A 10,000-nucleotide genomic window follows, 5' to 3' on the forward strand; every position below is an offset into this window, starting at 1 on the left:
TCATTCACTAGTGCCGCCCCTCACTAGGTTTATAATTGTTATATCATTGATATACAATTTATTTCTATATATATGGCATTTATATGCCATATCCATACAATGCATTCACATTTCAATGTATATTTACTTGTTATACATTATTATGCCTTATAGGTATTATACCTATAAGCCATATCCATACGATTCACTTATATAAATATATGTATATTTTTCTATACATAATTTTTTTTTACTTTTGTATGGTTTTCTATGCATATCCATAGTTTATATGGATATGCTTGGCGTTCTATATAGTATTGACAAATTCATATGCATAACATAAGTTTTGACCAATACGAGGAGGGGCCCGCCAACGACCACCTCCCTATAGTAGTTTTTTACCCCACGCACTATTGCGTGCCTGTTTACAGTACTAGTGCCAGCTATCACTAGGTTTATATATCGTGTTTCAGTGATATATGGGTAAATTCTACCATTTATTCTTATGTATATGGCATTTCTATGCCATATTTATACAATCCATTCATATCTTAATGTATATTTATTATATTATACATTATTATGCCTTATAGGTATTATACCTATAAGCCATATCCATACGATTCATTCACTAGTGCCGCCCCTCACTAGGTTTATAATTGTTATATCATTGATATACAATTTATTTCTATATATATGGCATTTATATGCCATATCCATACAATGCATTCACATTTCAATGTATATTTACTTGTTATACATTATTATGCCTTATAGGTATTATACCTATAAGCCATATCCATACGATTCACTTATATAAATATATGTATATTTTTCTATACATAATTTTTTTTTATTTTGTATGGATTTCTATGCATATCCATAGTTTATATGGATATGCTTGGCGTTCTATATAGTATTGACAAATTCATATGCATAACATAAGTTTTGACCAATACGAGGAGGGGCCCGCCAACGACCACCTCCCTATAGTAGTTTTTTACCCCACGCACTATTGCGTGCCTGTTTACAGTACTAGTGCCAGCTATCACTAGGTTTATATATCGTGTTTCAGTGATATATGGGTAAATTCTACCATTTATTCTTATGTATATGGCATTTCTATGCCATATTTATACAATCCATTCATATCTTAATGTATATTTATTATATTATACATTATTATGCCTTATAGGTATTATACCTATAAGCCATATCCATACGATTCATTCACTAGTGCCGCCCCTCACTAGGTTTATAATTGTTATATCATTGATATACAATTTATTTCTATATATATGGCATTTATATGCCATATCCATACAATGCATTCACATTTCAATGTATATTTACTTGTTATACATTATTATGCCTTATAGGTATTATACCTATAAGCCATATCCATACGATTCACTTATATAAATATATGTATATTTTTCTATACATAATTTTTTTTTACTTTTGTATGGTTTTCTATGCATATCCATAGTTTATATGGATATGCTTGGCGTTCTATATAGTATTGACAAATTCATATGCATAACATAAGTTTTGACCAATACGAGGAGGGGCCCGCCAACGACCACCTCCCTATAGTAGTTTTTTACCCCACGCACTATTGCGTGCCTGTTTACAGTACTAGTGCCAGCTATCACTAGGTTTATATATCGTGTTTCAGTGATATATGGGTAAATTCTACCATTTATTCTTATGTATATGGCATTTCTATGCCATATTTATACAATCCATTCATATCTTAATGTATATTTATTATATTATACATTATTATGCCTTATAGGTATTATACCTATAAGCCATATCCATACGATTCATTCACTAGTGCCGCCCCTCACTAGGTTTATAATTGTTATATCATTGATATACAATTTATTTCTATATATATGGCATTTATATGCCATATCCATACAATGCATTCACATTTCAATGTATATTTACTTGTTATACATTATTATGCCTTATAGGTATTATACCTATAAGCCATATCCATACGATTCACTTATATAAATATATGTATATTTTTCTATACATAATTTTTTTTTACTTTTGTATGGTTTTCTATGCATATCCATAGTTTATATGGATATGCTTGGCGTTCTATATAGTATTGACAAATTCATATGCATAACATAAGTTTTGACCAATACGAGGAGGGGCCCGCCAACGACCACCTCCCTATAGTAGTTTTTTACCCCACGCACTATTGCGTGCCTGTTTACAGTACTAGTGCCAGCTATCACTAGGTTTATATATCGTGTTTCAGTGATATATGGGTAAATTCTACCATTTATTCTTATGTATATGGCATTTCTATGCCATATTTATACAATCCATTCATATCTTAATGTATATTTATTATATTATACATTATTATGCCTTATAGGTATTATACCTATAAGCCATATCCATACGATTCATTCACTAGTGCCGCCCCTCACTAGGTTTATAATTGTTATATCATTGATATACAATTTATTTCTATATATATGGCATTTATATGCCATATCCATACAATGCATTCACATTTCAATGTATATTTACTTGTTATACATTATTATGCCTTATAGGTATTATACCTATAAGCCATATCCATACGATTCACTTATATAAATATATGTATATTTTTCTATACATAATTTTTTTTTACTTTTGTATGGATTTCTATGCATATCCATAGTTTATATGGATATGCTTGGCGTTCTATATAGTATTGACAAATTCATATGCATAACATAAGTTTTGACCAATACGAGGAGGGGCCCGCCAACGACCACCTCCCTATAGTAGTTTTTTACCCCACGCACTATTGCGTGCCTGTTTACAGTACTAGTGCCAGCTATCACTAGGTTTATATATCGTGTTTCAGTGATATATGGGTAAATTCTACCATTTATTCTTATGTATATGGCATTTCTATGCCATATTTATACAATCCATTCATATCTTAATGTATATTTATTATATTATACATTATTATGCCTTATAGGTATTATACCTATAAGCCATATCCATACGATTCATTCACTAGTGCCGCCCCTCACTAGGTTTATAATTGTTATATCATTGATATACAATTTATTTCTATATATATGGCATTTATATGCCATATCCATACAATGCATTCACATTTCAATGTATATTTACTTGTTATACATTATTATGCCTTATAGGTATTATACCTATAAGCCATATCCATACGATTCACTTATATAAATATATGTATATTTTTCTATACATAATTTTTTTTTACTTTTGTATGGATTTCTATGCATATCCATAGTTTATATGGATATGCTTGGCGTTCTATATAGTATTGACAAATTCATATGCATAACATAAGTTTTGACCAATACGAGGAGGGGCCCGCCAACGACCACCTCCCTATAGTAGTTTTTTACCCCACGCACTATTGCGTGCCTGTTTACAGTACTAGTGCCAGCTATCACTAGGTTTATATATCGTGTTTCAGTGATATATGGGTAAATTCTACCATTTATTCTTATGTATATGGCATTTCTATGCCATATTTATACAATCCATTCATATCTTAATGTATATTTATTATATTATACATTATTATGCCTTATAGGTATTATACCTATAAGCCATATCCATACGATTCATTCACTAGTGCCGCCCCTCACTAGGTTTATAATTGTTATATCATTGATATACAATTTATTTCTATATATATGGCATTTATATGCCATATCCATACAATGCATTCACATTTCAATGTATATTTACTTGTTATACATTATTATGCCTTATAGGTATTATACCTATAAGCCATATCCATACGATTCACTTATATAAATATATGTATATTTTTCTATACATAATTTTTTTTTACTTTTGTATGGTTTTCTATGCATATCCATAGTTTATATGGATATGCTTGGCGTTCTATATAGTATTGACAAATTCATATGCATAACATAAGTTTTGACCAATACGAGGAGGGGCCCGCCAACGACCACCTCCCTATAGTAGTTTTTTACCCCACGCACTATTGCGTGCCTGTTTACAGTACTAGTGCCAGCTATCACTAGGTTTATATATCGTGTTTCAGTGATATATGGGTAAATTCTACCATTTATTCTTATGTATATGGCATTTCTATGCCATATTTATACAATCCATTCATATCTTAATGTATATTTATTATATTATACATTATTATGCCTTATAGGTATTATACCTATAAGCCATATCCATACGATTCATTCACTAGTGCCGCCCCTCACTAGGTTTATAATTGTTATATCATTGATATACAATTTATTTCTATATATATGGCATTTATATGCCATATCCATACAATGCATTCACATTTCAATGTATATTTACTTGTTATACATTATTATGCCTTATAGGTATTATACCTATAAGCCATATCCATACGATTCACTTATATAAATATATGTATATTTTTCTATACATAATTTTTTTTTACTTTTGTATGGATTTCTATGCATATCCATAGTTTATATGGATATGCTTGGCGTTCTATATAGTATTGACAAATTCATATGCATAACATAAGTTTTGACCAATACGAGGAGGGGCCCGCCAACGACCACCTCCCTATAGTAGTTTTTTACCCCACGCACTATTGCGTGCCTGTTTACAGTACTAGTGCCAGCTATCACTAGGTTTATATATCGTGTTTCAGTGATATATGGGTAAATTCTACCATTTATTCTTATGTATATGGCATTTCTATGCCATATTTATACAATCCATTCATATCTTAATGTATATTTATTATATTATACATTATTATGCCTTATAGGTATTATACCTATAAGCCATATCCATACGATTCATTCACTAGTGCCGCCCCTCACTAGGTTTATAATTGTTATATCATTGATATACAATTTATTTCTATATATATGGCATTTATATGCCATATCCATACAATGCATTCACATTTCAATGTATATTTACTTGTTATACATTATTATGCCTTATAGGTATTATACCTATAAGCCATATCCATACGATTCACTTATATAAATATATGTATATTTTTCTATACATAATTTTTTTTTACTTTTGTATGGATTTCTATGCATATCCATAGTTTATATGGATATGCTTGGCGTTCTATATAGTATTGACAAATTCATATGCATAACATAAGTTTTGACCAATACGAGGAGGGGCCCGCCAACGACCACCTCCCTATAGTAGTTTTTTACCCCACGCACTATTGCGTGCATGTTTACAGTACTAGTGCCAGCTATCATTAGGTTTATATATCGTGTTTCAGTGATATATGGGTAAATTCTACCATTTATTCTTATGTATGTATATGGCATTTCTATGCCATATTTATATAATTCATTCATATCTTAATTTATATTTATTATATTATACATTATTATGCCTTATAGGTATTATACCTATAAGCCATATCCATACGATTCATATACTAGTGCAGCCCCTCACTAGGTTTATATATCTCATTTTAATTATATATTGGTAAATTCTATTATTTATTCTTGTGTATATGGCACTTATATGCCGCCATATCTATAAAAATGCATTTATATTTCAATGTATATTTTCTATATTATACATTATTATGCCTTAAAAAGTTATTATACCTACCATAAGGCGATATCCATACGATTCATTTATATAAAAGATATATGTATAATTTTCTATACATAATTTTTTTTTATGAATATATGGGTTTCCTAAGCATATCCATATAATACATTTAGTTTTATATGGATTAGATTGGTCTTCTTTATTGTATTGCCAAACTCATATTGATAAAATAAGTTTTGAACAATAAGAGGATCAGCCGCCAACCAACCAACCACTGCTACCATTGGAGGAACATATACTTACTTTTTATATGTCCTCTTACTTGAATGGTCCTCTCTTTACTTGAAAATTTCATTACCATAGGAATCTATTTATACATGGAATATGATTTCCACTACTTTTTCGCGTCACTAATAATTAATATGACGATACAGACTTGCTACCATAACATAAGTCTTGAACAATAATAGGAGCAGCCGCCAACCAACCACCAACCAACCAACCACTGCTACCATTGATAGTAATTTTATATGTCCTCTTTAGTTGAATTTCAATACCATAGGAATATTTATACATGGAATATGTTTTGCCACTACTTTTTCGCGTCACTAATAATATGACGATACAGTCTTGCTACCATAACATAAGTTTTGAACAATAAGAGGAGCAGACACACCAACCAACCAACCGCGCTGCTACCATTATATATACTTATATTTATATAAGTCCTCTTTACTTGAATGGCCTCTTTACTTGAATTTCAATACCATAGGAATATTTATTTATACATGGAATATGTTTTGCCACTACTTTTTCGCGTCACTAATAATATGACGATATAGACTTGCTACCATAACATAAGTTTTGAACAATAAGAGGAGCAGACACCAACCAACCAACCGCTGCTACCATTGAATGAACCATATATACAAACTTTTATATATGTCCTCTTTACTTGAATTTTAATACCATAGGAATATTTATACATGGAATATGTTTGCCACTTTATCATCGCGTCACTAATAAGATGACGATACATTTTGTTTGTTCAATATTTACTTATATATTGATGTTTCCAATTTAGGTCTTTTATATTTCTTCTTCCCTACCTTACACACCACAAACAAAGTGGCGTGCGATGCTGCAAGCAAGCATAATGATTATGCCCGCTTGCAACATCTTTATTATCGAATCATCAAGCAAAGGATAAGCTTCAGTGGATCGCAGTATGGCAGCTGCTCAACCACTTACAACACCTTGCCTGTTACAAAAGTCGTTTACAATTGATTCTAGGCTTTGTCATTGTATTAAATAATGCTTTTATATGTAACTAGCGCGGCATCAGGTGATCAAAGATCCTCCCAATTTACTATGTTACAAATTACATTGGCATCACATCCATTGTCGTTTATAAAGTAAATTATAAACTTTAAATGGTTTAGAAGCCATACAATGCAAATTGCCCCTTATTTATCATTGCAGTCCAGCACGGATACGACCTTAGAGGCGTTCAGGCATAATCCAACGGACGTAGCGTCATACCACTGTTCGCTCGAACAAGTATTGTGCCATTGGTCCGTACCTGCGGTTCCTCTCGTACTACGCAGGAATGCTGTCGCAACAACGTTTTGTCATTAGTAGGGTAAAACTAACCTGTCTCACGACGGTCTAAACCCAGCTCACGTTCCCTTGCATGGGTGAACAATCCAACGCTTGGTGAATTTTGCTTCACAATGATAGGAAGAGCCGACATCGAAGGATCAAAAAGCGACGTCGCTATGAACGCTTGGCCGCCACAAGCCAGTTATCCCTATGGTAACTTTTCTGACACCTCTTGTTAAAAACTCTTTAAACCAAAAGGATCGATAGGCCGAGCTTTTGCTGTCCCTGTGTGTACTGAACACCGAGATCAAGTCAGCATTTGCCCTTTTGCTCTATGTGTGGTTTCTGTCCGCACTGAGCTGGCCTTGGGACACCTCCGTTATTATTTGAGAGATGTACCGCCCCAGTCAAACTCCCTACCTGGCAATGTCCTTGAATTGGATCATACCTGAGTAATTGGAGTTATACCAAATTTTCAAATCAAAAATACATAAATGCACCGTTTTATTAAAGAATTTGTTTGCGATTATATAACAAACTCGTGATACTTTGATCAAGAAGCTTGCATCAAAACCCAATACCATAAGATATAATAAATATATCCGTATAATGGCTAGGAAATGATACACGTTCCATTTAATCAAGTAAGTAAGGAAACAATAAGAGTAGTGGTATTTCATTGGCGATACCAAACCGAAGTCTAATATCTCCCACTTATTCTACACCTCTTATGTCTCCTTACACTGCCAGATTAGAGTCAAGCTCAAAAGGGTCTTCTTTCCCCGCTAATTATTCCAAGCCCGTTCCCTTGGCTGTGGTTTCGCTAGATAGTAGATAGGGACAGTAGGAATCTCGTTAATCCATTCATGCGCGTCACTAATTAGATGACGAGGCATTTGGCTACCTTAAGAGAGTCATAGTTACTCCCGCCGTTGACCCGCGCTTACTTGAATTTCTTCACTTTGACATTCAGAGCACTGGGCAGAAATCACATTGTGTCAACACCCGCTAGGGCCATCACAATGCTTTGTTTTAATTAGACAGTCGGATTCCCCAAGTCCGTGCCAGTTCTGAATTGATTGTTAATTGATAATCGTTATAATTAATAAGAACTAATTGGTTTAACCCAATTAGTATTCTTAAAAATTTTAGCAAGAAAGTTCCACAATTGGCTACGTAACTAAACTATCCGGGGAACAAGTGACCAACATAAATGCCAGACACTCTATTTACCCAGAACGAGCACATAAACCATGTTATTGTTTCCCAATCAAGCCCGACTATCTCAATCTTCAGAGCCAATCCTTATCCCGAAGTTACGGATCTAATTTGCCGACTTCCCTTACCTACATTATTCTATCGACTAGAGACTCTTCACCTTGGAGACCAGCTGCGGATATTGGTACGGCCTGTTGAGAAGTTTGCGTGTCCCCACCATAAATTTTCAAGGTCCGAGGAGAAAATATCGACACAACAGTATATGTCATGCTCTTCTAGCCCATCTACCATATCTCTCTGCGAAAGACTTCCATGGTAGTACGGCTATAAAACAGAAAAGAAAACTCTTCCGATATCTCTCGACGGCTTCTTTATGGTCGTTCCTGTTGCCAGGATGAGCACGAGGCCCATATTTAATAACAAACGGATACTCAACAGGTTACGGAATTGGAACCGTATTCCCTTTCGTTCAAAATTATTCAAGTATATTAATTAGCTTGATTTATATAATATAATTATATTTGTATGGCATTTGTGTTTTACTTGAAAATTTTCGGCTTTCGCCTTGAACTTAGGACCGACTAACTCGTGATCAACCACTGTTCACACGAAACCCTTCTCCACTTCAGTCCTCCAAGGTCTCATTCGATTATTTGCTACTACCACCAAGATCTGTACCAATGGCAGCTCCATGCAGGCTTACGCCAAACACTTCTACGCATACCATTGTACCTTCCTACTCACTAAAGTTTCAAAATTTATATCACAAGTAATATAAATCATCTACTTTAGCGGTAATGTATAGGTATACAACTTAAGCGCCATCCATTTTAAGGGCTAGTTGCTTCGGCAGGTGAGTTGTTACACACTCCTTAGCGGATTTCGACTTCCATGATCACCGTCCTGCTGTTTTAAGCAACCAACGCCTTTCATGGTATCTGCATGAGTTGTTAATTTGGGCACCGTAACATTACGTTTGGTTCATCCCACAGCGCCAGTTCTGCTTACCAAAAGTGGCCCACTGGGCACATTATATCATAACCTTGAACTTCATATCAAGAAAGTTAAGGTTCTTACCCATTTAAAGTTTGAGAATAGGTTAAGATCGTTTCGACCCTAAGGCCTCTAATCATTCGCTTTACCAGATAAGATTATTTTATATAACATTAAAATGCACCAGCTATCCTGAGGGAAACTTCGGAAGGAACCAGCTACTAGATGGTTCGATTGGTCTTTCGCCCCTATACTCAATTCTGACAATCGATTTGCACGTCAGAACTGTTTCGGTCTTCCATCAGGGTTTCCCCTGACTTCAACCTGATCAAGTATAGTTCACCATCTTTCGGGTCACAGCATATATGCTCAAGGTACGTTCCAGTTAGAGGCATAAATAATATAAATATCATTATACATAACTATATAGAACGCCCCGGGATTGTGTTAATTAGCTATAAATAGTTAAAAAACTAATCCCATTATTAGTCAAGTTAATTACGCTATTAGGTTTATATCCCAATAACTTGCACATATGTTAGACTCCTTGGTCCGTGTTTCAAGACGGGTCCCGAAGGTATCCTGAATCTTTCGCATTGTTAATCATACAAGTGCATATAATAAACAC

At 33.8% G+C, this 10,000-nt stretch overlaps 1 non-coding gene across 1 annotated transcript in view; it reads right to left on the reverse strand.

Moving 5' to 3' along the window:
- Positions 1–6,746: 6,746 nt before the first annotated feature.
- The window catches only part of LOC119558981, a 3,971-nt gene continuing 717 nt past the window's right edge, over positions 6,747–10,000 (reverse strand). The window contains exon 1 of the ribosomal RNA XR_005220567.1: positions 6,747–10,000. This exon is cut by the window's right edge and continues 717 nt beyond it. This is a non-coding gene — a ribosomal RNA (large subunit ribosomal RNA).

The sequence above is a fragment of the Drosophila subpulchrella genome, unplaced genomic scaffold (genome assembly GCF_014743375.2).
Source record: "Drosophila subpulchrella strain 33 F10 #4 breed RU33 unplaced genomic scaffold, RU_Dsub_v1.1 Primary Assembly Seq153, whole genome shotgun sequence".
NCBI lineage: Eukaryota > Metazoa > Arthropoda > Insecta > Diptera > Drosophilidae > Drosophila > Drosophila subpulchrella.